The sequence below is a fragment of the Apteryx rowi genome, unplaced genomic scaffold, assembly GCF_003343035.1.
Source record: "Apteryx rowi isolate R43461 unplaced genomic scaffold, aptRow1 scaffold_541, whole genome shotgun sequence".
Lineage (NCBI taxonomy): Eukaryota > Metazoa > Chordata > Aves > Apterygiformes > Apterygidae > Apteryx > Apteryx rowi.
In genome coordinates, this window is record NW_020450807.1 from 446,136 (window position 1) to 459,835 (window position 13,700).

The 13,700-nt window shown below is 38.4% G+C and overlaps 1 long non-coding RNA gene across 4 annotated transcripts in view; it reads left to right on the forward strand.

Annotated features, from left to right (window-relative positions):
• Positions 1 to 1,359: 1,359 nt before the first annotated feature.
• LOC112973428 overlaps positions 1,360 to 13,700 on the forward strand; it is a 114,284-nt gene continuing 101,943 nt past the window's right edge. For all 4 annotated transcript variants that reach the window (XR_003255976.1, XR_003255978.1, XR_003255977.1 and 1 more), the window contains exon 1: positions 1,360 to 1,535. This is a non-coding gene — a long non-coding RNA (uncharacterized LOC112973428). The remainder of the gene's footprint in view (positions 1,536 to 13,700) is intronic.

The window sequence follows — 13,700 nt, forward strand, 5'->3', positions numbered from 1 at the left end:
TTAATTCTGTGAAGGCTTGCAAAAGCACTCTTACGAGTTTTGGGGGGAATTTGGGCAGTCTTAACTTGGTGTAAGCCCTTGTCTTTGGACAAAGACTGGCTATAAATCTTTAGAAGCAAGTTCTGGGGTCCAGGACTTAAATAAGTTTTAACATTTAACTTCAATTACCCGTAACCAGTTTCAAGATGCAGTTCCCAATGCATGTAATAGTGGCAATAATTATGCAGGGAAACAGTTGAGAGGAAAAGGCTAACTTCATGTCCTGCTTTTGATCTTCTGAAAAAAAGACAAACTTCCTAAACTGTCATAGATAAAATTACTTTGAAAACATGTGTAGCAAAATGAAGTACAGACCATGATGATTGCTCTTACCCATTTTTTACAAATGTAAGATGTAGAGATTATGCACTTTAAAAGCAAAGAACGATCTTTGGAAAGTAAACCTTATGAATAGGGCTGTTGATAACAGGGTCCTCATAGGAACAGTGAGGAAACTGAGGATGACAGGGAACAACTAGAGGATGGCCATAAATTCATTTTTGTGAACAAAAATTTTGATTCTCCATCTTTATTAATTCTGATGACAGCTGGGATAGTCTGAGGGAGTTCCAGGACAGTAACAAATATATAAAATATGTAATTTGGAGCTTCTTGTTAAACTCTGGCAAATTCTTGCTTGCACAAGACAAGTCTAACTGTATTTCCTTGCTGTAGCAGTGTCTGCTTCCTCATCAAGGAGAAATAATGATATTTAAGTTGTTGAGAGTAATGACCTGGCTGAGACTTGAAGCATCGGAGGATATATCTTCGGTTGCTCTCTTCAGGGAGAAATTGAAGCACACTGTTTCACCATATTCCACAAGAGAGGGGTTAATCTTATCTCGCAATAACCACATGCCCCATGGAGTAATTACCCTGGTCTAGTAATTGCAATAGCATATTTTACCAAATTAATTCTTGCTTTCAAAGGAAGCTGCAAATTAGCATGTTTAAGCAACAGACAAATCTGACTGCACAGAGAGGTCTCGTTTCCTGTTGCTTTATTTACATTTTGAAAGATATAAGGCTCCATTATTAGCAAATTGTTTTTTATCACATCTTTTACTTCTCTCAGTAACTTCAATACTTAAAGCCTTGCTAACAGTTTGAGTATGGAGCACAGTAACTTTGTCTAGCTCCAGTTGCTTTAAGTACCAAAGACAGGATCATCTTACTATACTCTTTGTTTGAAACCCATCTTTTAATAGTTTGGGGGGAAGTTGAATAAGCCTGTTTCGAAAAGATAATTGTTCTAACATCCGTAGCAATTATTTTGCCTGACCTTAACTACTGGGTACATTTTTGGTTGCTATTGTGTGTCTATGCTATTTCTCTGTGTCTGTTATTTCTGCTCACCAAATGCTCAAAGACTTTGTTTCTTCTCTTCCATTTTGAATAGCGTTCACCTTGTGCTGACACTTGGACAGGGAAGCCCAGCTGGACTCTACCCAATCCACCTGAGCCTTCCAGAGGATTTTTCAGAGACTACTCTTAATGTAAGGATCATTTGCTATCATTAATAGTTTATTCCAGTATTCGAGTTCAGTTTTACGAATTGTATTGTTTACTACTTTTAAAAGAGGAAAACAGGGTGATTGAGTTTACCTTTCAGATAGGTCATATTGGCATTTAACAGTGAAATGCAACCCTTTTCCCTTCACCTGAGCACCACTCTTTCCCTTTATGATCACAGGAGAATTTCAAGTATAGATCTTTTCCCTATGTCTTTATTTGAGAAAACTTACATTAGTGATTGGAAGCTGGAAAATAAAGCAAAGGTCTGCAGCTAGATCATCTGTACAAGAGTTTCAAATAAGGAACAGTCTTCTTGTTCACAGGTTTAAAGCCTGCCCTAACTTATCTAGGCTCTAGTTTTTCAGCAATTTAGCACTTCAGTTAACTGCATGGGAAAAAGCTCATATGTGTGGCTGCAGTCTCAGTGCTTTCCTGAATAATGAGGTTTGTGTGCCCATCACCAAAGCATATGCAGTCTTCTAGCACGCATGCTCTTTCTCACTCTTTTTTTTTCTATAGCACCGTAAAATAGTTCATCAAGCTTGACCTAGAGATTTATATGTGAAGCAGTTTTGGTCTGGGAAATTATGTTTTATGTTCCCTGTGAGGGCTATATACTTTCCATATATGAACAGGTGACTTGAGTAGGTTCCCAAGGAGGTCTTGGGGACCTGAGGTAACAATTTTAAATTTGAAAGAATTTACTACGCACTTGCTCTGAGACTGTACCACAGGTGAGATATGTTCTTAGGGCCTGTTTTATGAGCTGGAGAAACAATTGGTTGTAGTCCTGTTTGTGTAGTGTGTTTTTTATTTGTTTTTTGTTTTGTTGGTTGGGTTCTTTCTCCCCTATCCTCCCAAGTCCTTAGAAATCTGGAAGATTTACTTTTAGCTTTTTTGACTCAATTAAGCAAGCTAACTCTTGTTACCAAGATCGTTTTCATGTGAATTTTGTCTTTTTTCTCCCCTCCCCTTTGCTTGTTGGTATTAACCAGAACTGGGGAGAAATTAGAAATTGTTCATAAAATTTACTTTATGGCTCTCTCCGTTTCTCTCTCCTTCCCTTCATTTTCATTATGTAGTAGTAAAAAGTCTGTAAACAAAGTCTCTGAGTTTGAATTTTACATATGGTGTTAAACTTGCTCTAGTTCCCCAGTTATCTGGAATGTGCAAAGGTAGGTGGTGGCTACTATGCAGTAGAAGAGCTGTGAGCTGGGAACTGAGGTTAGGGAATTGGAGTAGCGTTGGGGAGGCAGAAATCTTTGGGAGCAGCTTGTTGACATTAGCTCTTTTCCTGACGGTTCCTTTTTATGGGACATGTGTCAATAGCCTTATAAACTATTATCACCTCCAGAAAAGAATAGAACTGAATTGTGTCCAAACACTTAGTACAGCCCTATAAGATGATGTAATATAATCTGCATAATAGTTTGATCTGTGCAAAGTAAGAAAAACAAAGAAAAACATTATTTTTCCCCTAGACTTTTATCAGTTTTTTAGTTACAAACAGCAGTCCTCCCTCCTTAATTGAGAAGATCGTGTAGAAGTGAGCTACCAAGAGTAGTTTATTACACTACCTTATTTGACAAATCCAGCTCCATCTTCAATCTGGAGATACTGTTATCGGAAACCTACTTAGTGTTTCAAAGAATTTAGTCTAATGGCTTTTTTGGTCCATCTAGTCTGGTCTCAGCCCATTAGGAATAACGATTTTTTACTTTTTAAGGGCCTGTATGAGATGACTCATATAATGTTACACTTGCTGTGGTGATGTGTGTGATTCGGTGATCAGTAGTGCTGAATATTAACTGATTATTCACTAAACAGGGTATGTCATAAATTATATTGCACTGTTTCTGATTCTAAATAAACTGAACTTAAAGAACTATGAAATGTGAATTCTGAATAATAGATTTTCTATATGAACATACAAAGAACAGATTTCTATTCAATCGTTCATTTATCTGAATAACTATTAAAAGGGCTCTATGGTGAAGGATGAACTCAACAGCCAAATAGATTTTTTACTGAATATTCACAAAGATCTTCTAGTAGTCAAAATAACTGATGTTTGTAGAAGAAAACGATCAGATGTGTTGCTACTGTTTGTCTGCAAGTATTGTTTAAACTTTAAGCTGGGGGGAATAAATAAAATGAAATATATTTGCAATTTTCAGAAAGCTGGATTTTGGGACTACAGTTTCACTAAACAAAAACACCATTCTATTAAATGGATGGTATAAAATAGCACTAAAAATTATTACTGCAAAAGAGTCAGAAGAAATTAAACTAGCTGAAAGTAGTTTTGTGTCAATTCTGAAGTTTTAGCAAGCAAGCTGATAAATAACACCTTGTACATGGTCCATTAACTTGGCCCTATTAAGGGAAAAACAACAAGATCAGATGCTGAAAAAGTTGCACTTTATATTTGACTTTATGCTATGTTACTAGACAAAGTTAGGTCTCAAAGGTCTCAAAGTTAGGTCATTAGATCTAATTGCCCATTGATTTAAAAAAAAAAAAGTACTGGAATAAACATCTTCACTTTATTAATTGCTGCGTGATTCATAGGATTTGGGAAAAGCAGAAGTTGAATAACAACAGATAACTAATATCAAAAAAAGTTTCAAGAATTTTCTTGATGAAAATGGTCCTTGGAGTATTGATAGCACAATATATTGATCATTCTCAGTATTTCTGATGAGATTTGTACACTGATAGGATTTATTTTTCTTTTCTTAAAAATAGGCCTTAGGTGAAGAGAATATGTTAAAGGCCAGGATTTAAACATTTAATTCATTATTGATTCTTCTTTATTTTGATTTAATTAGCTCCCTAAACAATATTTGTGTGTGTGTGAATATATATATTTATTTATATATATATGAATATATATTATTCTATTATTTTTATATATATATTATCATGTTAAATCTTATGCTTTAAATTATTTCTTCCTAGGGAATTATGTGATTTGTGTATAAACGCTCTGGCTATAGATCAAAATAGTAGCTTTTACTTGTAAAATGTCTACATATCTTCCAATATTTTTCCCTGATTTGATTTTTAATTTGTAGTATTTTACCTGCTCTAAATATTGTTGTTATTTATTAATCACTTATGCTTCCCATCTGCCATTCTCTGAAGTTGGTGAAGTTCACTGAGATTCACAGATGTTAGGTTCAGCTCTGCAAACAATATATAGGACATACATGGCTTATACCTGGTGAAACTTGAAATCTAGTTTTAAATTTGCAGCAAATTTGAGCCAAAAAAAGAAGGGATAAAATGATCAAGTGAAGAGAAGCTTGCTATTTATGTGAAATTTAACCTAGTCCTGAAATTAATGCTTCTTAACTCCTAGATAGTGTTATCTACACTGAGTCCCTGTTTCATTGTATTTGTTTGGATGCAGTGACTATATTGAAGTGGGGAAAAATATATATTAAAAAGAACTGTAAGAAGACACATTTAGCTAATGTCTGTACTTCTTTTTTTTACTTAACACTTGCCACACCTACTTAGCATAAAGCTCTTGAAAGTCTTCCATGTCACTTTAGAAAAGCAAAAAACCTGAACACTTAACATCTGCTCCAGGTGCAGTTTGTCCATCAGTTCAAACAAATCATGGGACTTTTAAAATTTGGTTCAAACAGCTTATTGGAAAATAATGGCATTTGAGCGTCTCAGGTGAAAAAGTGACCTTGAAGGGCTGTCCCCCCTGCCAAAAAAAGACTCAACCAAATATTGTCTATCCTAAAAACTGGCACAACTCATGGAGCTTATCCTGGGACATAGCTTGTTCAATATCTTTATCAGTGATCTGGAGGAGGAGGTGTAATACATCTTCACCAAATTTGTGGATAGCCCCAAAATGTGTGATGCAGTTACTATGCTCAAGGGCATGATTGCTGTGCAAAGGCACCTGGACAGGCTGTAGGAATGGGCCTACAGGAAATGGCTGAAATTCAGTGAATGGCAGATGGAAAGTCCTGCACCTGGGACAGATTAACCTGCTGCAGCAGTCCAGGCTGAGGACTGACTAGGGAGCAGCTCTGCCAAAAAGGACCTGGGGGACAGGGTCTGCAGCGTGTCCTGGTAGTGATGAAGTGCTAACAGCTTGCTGTGCTGTGCCAGCAGGAGTATCGGCAGGAGATCGAGGGAACCAATTGTTCTTTTTTTTCAGTACTTTTTAGATTGCACCTGGAATGCTGCATCCATTTTTGCCTCCCCCCCAATACAGGAAAAATATTGATTAAACTGAGGAAAGTTCCAACTATGTATGAGGTTTGGTGGGGGGGAAATGTTTTGCTATAAGACTAAATGTACCATTGGACAGTTTCCCAGAGAAGCACTGGAATCTCTGCATTTTGGAGGTTTTCCAGACACAACTGGACAGAGCCTTGAGCAATCTGGTCTGAATTCAGTGTTGACCCTGCTTTGAGCAGGAGGCCATGCTAGACCTCTCCTGAAATCCCTTATAACTTAAATATGTCTGTGGAAATGTTTAAAAAATTACTTAAGGAAAGTTTGAAGTTTTTTGTGAGGACAAAGTATTACCCTTTTCTTTTCTTTTTTTTTTTTTTTTTCTGGTATGTTAGAGTAATTTCTCTGCATCTTTAAATAAGTCTTGCAGTATTTTAAACCTCAGTTTGAAATACTTGAGAATAGGGGATTTCTGACAGAAGTAGCTTTGATGGAAAAGCAGTTGCTTTAAAGAGTCTTTTCAACTTGGAGACTCCCATACTTGCTTCATCATAAACTGAATGTCAAGCTATTTGTAGAATGTGCCATACGTTATTTTATTTTTTTCTTTAATGTGTGTGAAAAATGTAATATGAGAGAAGAAAGGTGGGCAAGTATTGCTTTCATTTTTGCCAGTGGGTAGAGATATTTTAATAGAATTGGTGGAACCTGCTGATTTTCTCACTTCTTAACTGCTCAAATTGTGAGATAAGATCAAAGTTCATACTAATTGTAAACGGGTATAAAGCACTGCATTTCAGAGTGGCTGAAGTGTACTTCACACATCACCGTTGCAGCAAACTATTGTTATGTCTTGTCAGGAATTTAGAGAGCAGAACAGGGCAGAATAATACATAAAAATAGATGTATCAACTGTGAACTATTTCTTAAAAAATGTTCTCTAATGTTTCTGAACTTGTCAGGTAAGCATTGTGTTTTAATACAAAAAAAAATATTTAACCATATACTTAACCAATTTAACCAGACACCATTCTTATGAATTGTGAGTTCTCTGGAGTTAAGTGAGATAGGGCAGGCTCATCCCTGAGGGCAAGACTCTTGTGTTTGACTAACGCTTCTAGAGCACTGTAAAAACATGTCAGCAGCTTCTTCAACCTGGGAGATGCCTTTGTGCTGTGATACAAGCGTGACCGATTCCCATTAGTGTCCTTAGAGCCCTCCTCCCTTTTGCATGTGCACTTCCCAGACCCCTCCTGCAGCTCTTCCCCCACTTACATGGCCAGATATGGTTTTCTCTCAAACTTATGCACATTGTTCTAGCCTGATATCAGATTTTACTTGAGAAACATGAGATGTGCAGCAGGAGTAAAAGCTTCTTTGATAAGACTTGAGTTGTTAGCCATTAAAGAGCAGTGATAACCAATGTTTGTTAGAATAATAGAGACGTAGAACTGTAATAGCTCATACAGAACTGATCACAATTTACAAAACATCAGTAGTTAGGAGCCTTTTCGTGTGTGATCTTCCTTCATATCAGTTGAAAGTCTGGCTGACCTACTATGTTTTATGTATGAGTTAATAAATGGGTAACTATTGAGGCAAGACAAGAAGAATGACTCATGCTTTAAGAACAGCAGATATAACTTGGGTATTACAGAGGAAAGATATATATATATATAATATTTATTTATTTATTTATTTATACACACACCCATGTATACTTCTGAACAACATACCTCATAATACCTCGATTTTTGCTCTGCAAACCTTATTTTATTTTGGTGGGATTTTTTCCCTGAGAATTGCTGTTTTTCACACATCCCAGGTGATAAGTTTTTTTTTTCCCCTATGATGTTTTTACCCTCCACTTAAATTAGTTGCAATAAATCAAGTGACACAATGTAGCTATTAATGTTGGATGAGATGAAAACAATCCTTAATAGGCACTGCAAAAAGTTGTTGTGGGGGTGTGCTTTAACACTATGTTGACAGACCTTTTTGTTTTAATATCCATTTAGATAGCTAATATCATCTTCAAAAAAAGCTTTACCAGCTGAGAGATCTGTATGTATTAAGGAACTATTTCTTATTATTTTCTGCACTTTACATGTGTTTAATTAGCTGTTAAAACTTTTCATCAGAGTCCAGCCATTTCTGGCATTTCCAATGCTGGGTCTACCAAGAAATAAAAAGCAAAAAGACAGCTTCCTTTGTAACATACTCAAGAATGCACCTCTGAAAAGATCAGATTCTACAAGTTATATGGGACAGTTGGATATACTTAGCTGACTGATACTAGCATTATAGTGTAACAGTGTAGTAGCAGCAACATGGAAGTCATTTCTAGGCACAAGAACAAGAAGGTGAGTGGGAACAGGCAGCATGGATTTACCAAGGGGAAATCACACCTGCCCAGTTGATTTCTGTGAAGAGATGTCTAGGTCTGAACACAGGGAGAGCAGTGGATGCACAACAGGACCAATGATTTCACAAAGATATGCAAAAGTCAGTATTTCATGTGCCTCTATGAATCTCTGAACTCGCATTCTCCTTTGCCTCTCTCATCACCTACACCATAGTTACTCATGAGATTTCTACTTTTCGAAGTTTTCCTAGTACAAATAAGCTTGTGTATTTATACAGAGTGAATAATGGGTGATTGTATTTTCTATGAAGTGTATTGTGCTCTCCATAATGTCAGTCATTATTCTATCTGACATGGATAGCATTTTCAGATTGATGTGTTTAAAATTAATGAGGCATTTCTTCTCTTAGTGAAGAAGCTAATAAAGAAGAACACTCTCTCCCTATGAATTATGTAAATGAATTAATACAAATCAACTTAATTTTCAAAGTTTTTTTTTTATTATTTTTAGCAATGCATCCTAACATTTAGAGGTTCAAAGAGCTATAGTGACTGGAATACTAAATTTAATTTTTTTTTTTTCTAATTCTACAAAATGGTATGCGTCATTCTTCAAGGAAGAAAAAAGGAAGAGCTTAATGATATGCATCAGCCTTTGAATGTAACTTTAAACTTGTTTTTCTACAGAAACTTACAGAAAGTTACAGACAGGGAGGAATTTAGGAGTTCAATTATCCACATCATAATTGAATCTGGTTTTGAAAGCTAACACTGATTTTCTTGAGAAGATTACTACTATACTGAGAGCGGATTTCACTAGGTGGAAAACAGTCTTGTATATCAAATTGCAGTGCATTTTCCAGTCATATTTTTCATGTTCATATGTGTGTGTTGGGTAAAGAGGCAGAGGTATGACAGCTACTGAGTTAGGAGTATCATGTACAACATGAATATAACTGAGATTACCTGTAGGTTCCTGAATATGGTGGCATTCACCTTGAACTGTAAATAGTTTTAAGTGCAGATCTTTTTTTTAAAGAATCAAAAGAGAAGACGGGAAGAGCTGGAGGCTGAAAAGCCTTGAATACAAAGGGCTGTAGAATACTGGGAATCTTTTCATTGTTTGCAGATAATATTACCACGTTGCTGCTCAGTATAGTAAAATCTTGAGATAAAAAGAGGAAAGGGTCTTCAAATCCTGTATCTCACATAAGAACACTTGGAACTAAAATGCGCTGGTCATCACTGGAGGACAATATGCAGTCATTGTTGAAAAGGGATATCTGTGTGACGATTCCCACACCATCTAATTCAGGATTACTACTCTGGATAGTAGTCCTTTTATCACCTTCCACTTGGTAAACCCACAATCTGTATGCCTATTCCTATCTGATGTTTTCAAGTGAATTAAATTATTTCAGAAATATTACTTTTGCTCTCCTAAGTCTGTAATGCTTGCTTTTTTAATGATTGCAAGATGATTATGTAATTTAAATGGATTCTTAAACTTTCAGAGAATGAAAAATGACTAGCTTTACTTTACATGAAGAATATTTAAAATTAATATTTCTTTAAAAAGTTAACTTTAACAAAATAGGATTAATGAAGGGTAAACTACCAAATAATATTGTAATTATTCCTAAACCTAGTGTTAGATCTGCAAAATAATCATGATACTTTAAAACAGAACTGTTCAGAAATTTTCCAGTAGAATATTTCCTACTGGAAAAGTTATTGATTCATGAAAATCAAGATTTCACTAATGTGTTAATCTGTAGAAATATCAGGAATGATTTGATCAGAAACCTCTAGTTTCCTGGCCATTTTCCATAGCTTCTAGGCTTTCAATTTCCTGGCAGGTTGTTTAGCTGGTGGATGAAGACATGGGAAGCTGGCTCCCAGGCTTGTGATTTCTCAGCTGTCTGGTTGCCTGGGGCTTCTGAAGTCCTTTGCTCTCCAACTTTATCAGATGAGTTGGAGGGACAACACAGCAAGGTGCAAGCAATCCAGGAGATTCCTGGAGAGCACTGATGACAGCTTTCTGATACAGGTGATAGAGAAGCCAATGAGAGGAGGTGCGCTACTGGACCTCGTACTTATGAACAAGGAAGGGCAGGTTGGAGATGTGAAGGTTGGGGCAACGTTGCCTGAAGTGACCATGAGATAGTGGAGTTCAGGATCCTGCATGGAGGGAACAGGGAAAAAAGCAGGATCAATCCCCTGGACTTCAGGAGAGCAGACTTTGGCCTCTTCAGAGACCTGCTTGGAAGAATCCCATGGGATAGGGCCCTAGAAGGAAGAGGGGTCCAAGAAAGCTGGTTAATATTCAAGGATCACCTCCTCCAAGCTCAAGAACAGTGCATCCCAATGAGCAAGAAGTCAAGCAAACGGAGCAGGAGACCTACATGGATGAACAAGGAGCTCCTGGCAAAGCTCAAACAGAAGAAGGAAGTACACAGAAGGTGGAAGCATTGACAGCTAACCTGGGGGGAATATAGGGATGTTGTTGGAGTATGCAGGGATGGGGCTAGGAAGGCCAAGACCCATTGGGAGCTAATCTGGCAAGGGATGTCAAGGACAACAAGAAGGGCTTCTTTAAAGCATTACTAACAAAGGAAAGACTAAGAAAAATGTGAACCCGCTGCTGAATGGGGCAGGGGCCCTGGTGACAAAGGATACAGAAAAGGCAGAGATACTGAATGCCTTCTTTGCCTCAGTCTTTACTGGTAAGACCAGCCCTCAGGAATCCCAGGCCCTAGAGACCAGTGAGAAAGTCTGCAGAAAGGAAGACTTTCCCTCAGTGTAGGAGGATTGGGTTAGAGATCATTTAGGAAAACTTGACATCCACAAGTCCATGGGACCTGATGAGTTGCACCCATGAATGCCGAGGGAGCTGGCAGACATCATTGCTAGGCCAATCATCTTTGAAAGGTCATGGAGATCAGGACAGGTGCCTGAGGCCTGGAAGAAAGCAAATGTCACTCCAGTCTTCAAAAAGGACAAGAAGGAGGACCCAGGAAACTACAGGCCAGTCAGCCTCACCTCAATCCCCAGAAAGGTGACGAAACAGCTCATCTTGGACACCATCTCTAAGCATGTGAAGGATAAGAAGGTGATCAGTCTGACAGGCTTCTATGATGGAATACCTGCCCGGGTAGATGAGAGGAGAGCAGTGGATGTTGTCTACCTTGACTTCAGCAAGGCTTTTGACACTGTCTCCCATAACATCCTCATAGACAAGCTCAGGAAGTGTGGGTTAGATGAGCAGACAGTGAGGTGGATTGAGAACTGGCTGAATGGCGGAGCTCAGAGGGTTGTGATCAGCGGCACAAAATCTAGTTGGAGGTCTGTAGCCAGCGGTGTACCCAAGGGTCAATATTGGGTCCAGTCCTGTTCAACTTCTTCATCAATGACCTGGATGAAGGGACAGAGTGCACTCTCAGCAAATTTGGTGAGGATACAAAACTGGGAGGAGTGGCTGATGCACCACAGGGCTGGGCTGCCATTCAGAGGGACCTCAACTAGCTAGAGAGATGAGCAGAGGGGAACCTCATGAAGTTCAACAAAGGCAAGTGCAGGGTCCTGCACCTAGGGAGGAATAACCCCATGCACCAGTACAGGTTGGGGGTTGACCTGCTGGAAAGCAGCTCTGCTGAGAAGGACCTGGGAGTGCTGGTGGACAACAAGGTGACCATAAGCCAGCAATGTGCCCTTGTGGCAAAGCAGGCCAATGGTATCCTGGGGTGCATGAGGAAGAGTGTTGCCAGCAGGTCGAGGGAGGTGATTCTCCTCTACCCAGCCTTGGTGAGGTTGCATCTGGAGTGCTGTGTCCAGTTCTGGGCTCCCCAATACACAAAAGATATGGAGCGAGTCCAGCAAAGGGCTACTGAGATGATTAAGGGGCTGGAGCATCTTTCATACAAGGAAGGGCTGAGAGAGCAGAGACTGTTCAGCCTGGAGAAGAGAAGACTGAGGGGGGATCTTATCAATGTGTGTAAGTATCTGAAGGGAGGGTGTCGAGAGGACAGGGCCAGGCTCTTTTCAGTGGTGCCCAGTGACAGGACGAGAGGTGATGGGCAGAAACTGAAACACAGGAAGTTCCATCTGAATATGAGGAAAAACTTCTTTACTGTGAGGGTGACTGAGCACTGGAAAAGGTTGCCCAGAGAGGTTGTAGAGTCTCCATCCTTGGAGTTATTCAAAAGCCGTGTGGACAGGGTCCTGGGCAATGTGCCGTAGGTGACCCTGCTTGAGCAGGGGTGTTAGACTAGATGGTCTCCAGAGGTCCCTTCCAGCCTCAACTGTTCTGTGATTCTGTGTGAGTTTCCATGGGATCATGACTCTCAAAGTCTTGCACAGTGTGTTGCTATCAAGTTTTATGGTTCTTAGAGAAAGCACCCTGTTCTTTCTTTCCAAACATTTGGCTGCTCTCCTAGAAGAAGAATGTGTTGCCAGGCAGCCATCCTGTAACACTGTAGAAATATTATTATGATTTCTTTTTTTAAGAGATGGGAAGAAAAAAGCCAAAACCCTCATTATAGCTCAGTTTTACTTCAGACAAATCAAAACACATTTTGAAGCAGGAAAATGCAACCAGACATCCAGATAAATCAATTTTTTTCTGGTCAAAGAGTCTTAGCTTCTAATAGTTTACAAACTGAACTACTAAACAAGATTAAAAACTGAAATCTGAATGTCTAATTTCTTTATGTCCGTTTCATCTATCAAATATCTGATGTGAGGTTCTGTACGGGCTGTCTCTTGAGGACTAACGGTGTTGTGGCAATGTGCTGGTCCAGACATGAAATATAGTCATTTATGCCTCAACCCTTAAGCAAAGGGCTGAATTCAGGTAGCAAGCATGAATGCATACTACACGCATAAGTAATGCAGGTGACAGAATTTCTTGCCTTCAGAGCAAACCTGCATATGTCTCAACAGCATAGCAGACATGACTGTAGTATGTGCTGTCATATATATGTGTGTATATATATACATATATATATATTTTTTTCCAACCAGTCTACTGTCATGAGTAATGGTCTCAATGAAGAAGCAATGGTATGTAAGCAAGCAGAATGTAAATTTTATAAAAACTCTCAGTGAGTACTTTGGTTGTTAGCAATTTTATTTTCCCTTCACCCTACTATCTCCCAGCTAGATGTGGATATTTAACAGATGGATTAGAATATTGTAACATCATAAACTCTCTCTATAAAAACAGGACGCTTTAATATAAGTAGATATATCAGCTTCATGCATTTTTGATTATTTTTCCAACAAAATTAATCTCTGAACAGATAACATTTAGTGTTATACTTGTGCTCAGAAAAGTCTATTTTTTTGTCTTTTATTGTTTTCATCTGATGACCCTTTCAGTGAAGCGCCTCTGACAGTGTTCCAGTTTCTTGATTTCAGTAGAGTATGGCTGTTCATTCCAGATTAGGCTCTGGGCATTCATTGGTATGTTGGTATGACTGGATTCAATTAAACACCAGTGCTTGTCACAGGTTTGGACCACAGCATCTTGCTTCTTAAGGAATACCTACAAAATCCTTTGTAGGCAAAACCAAGC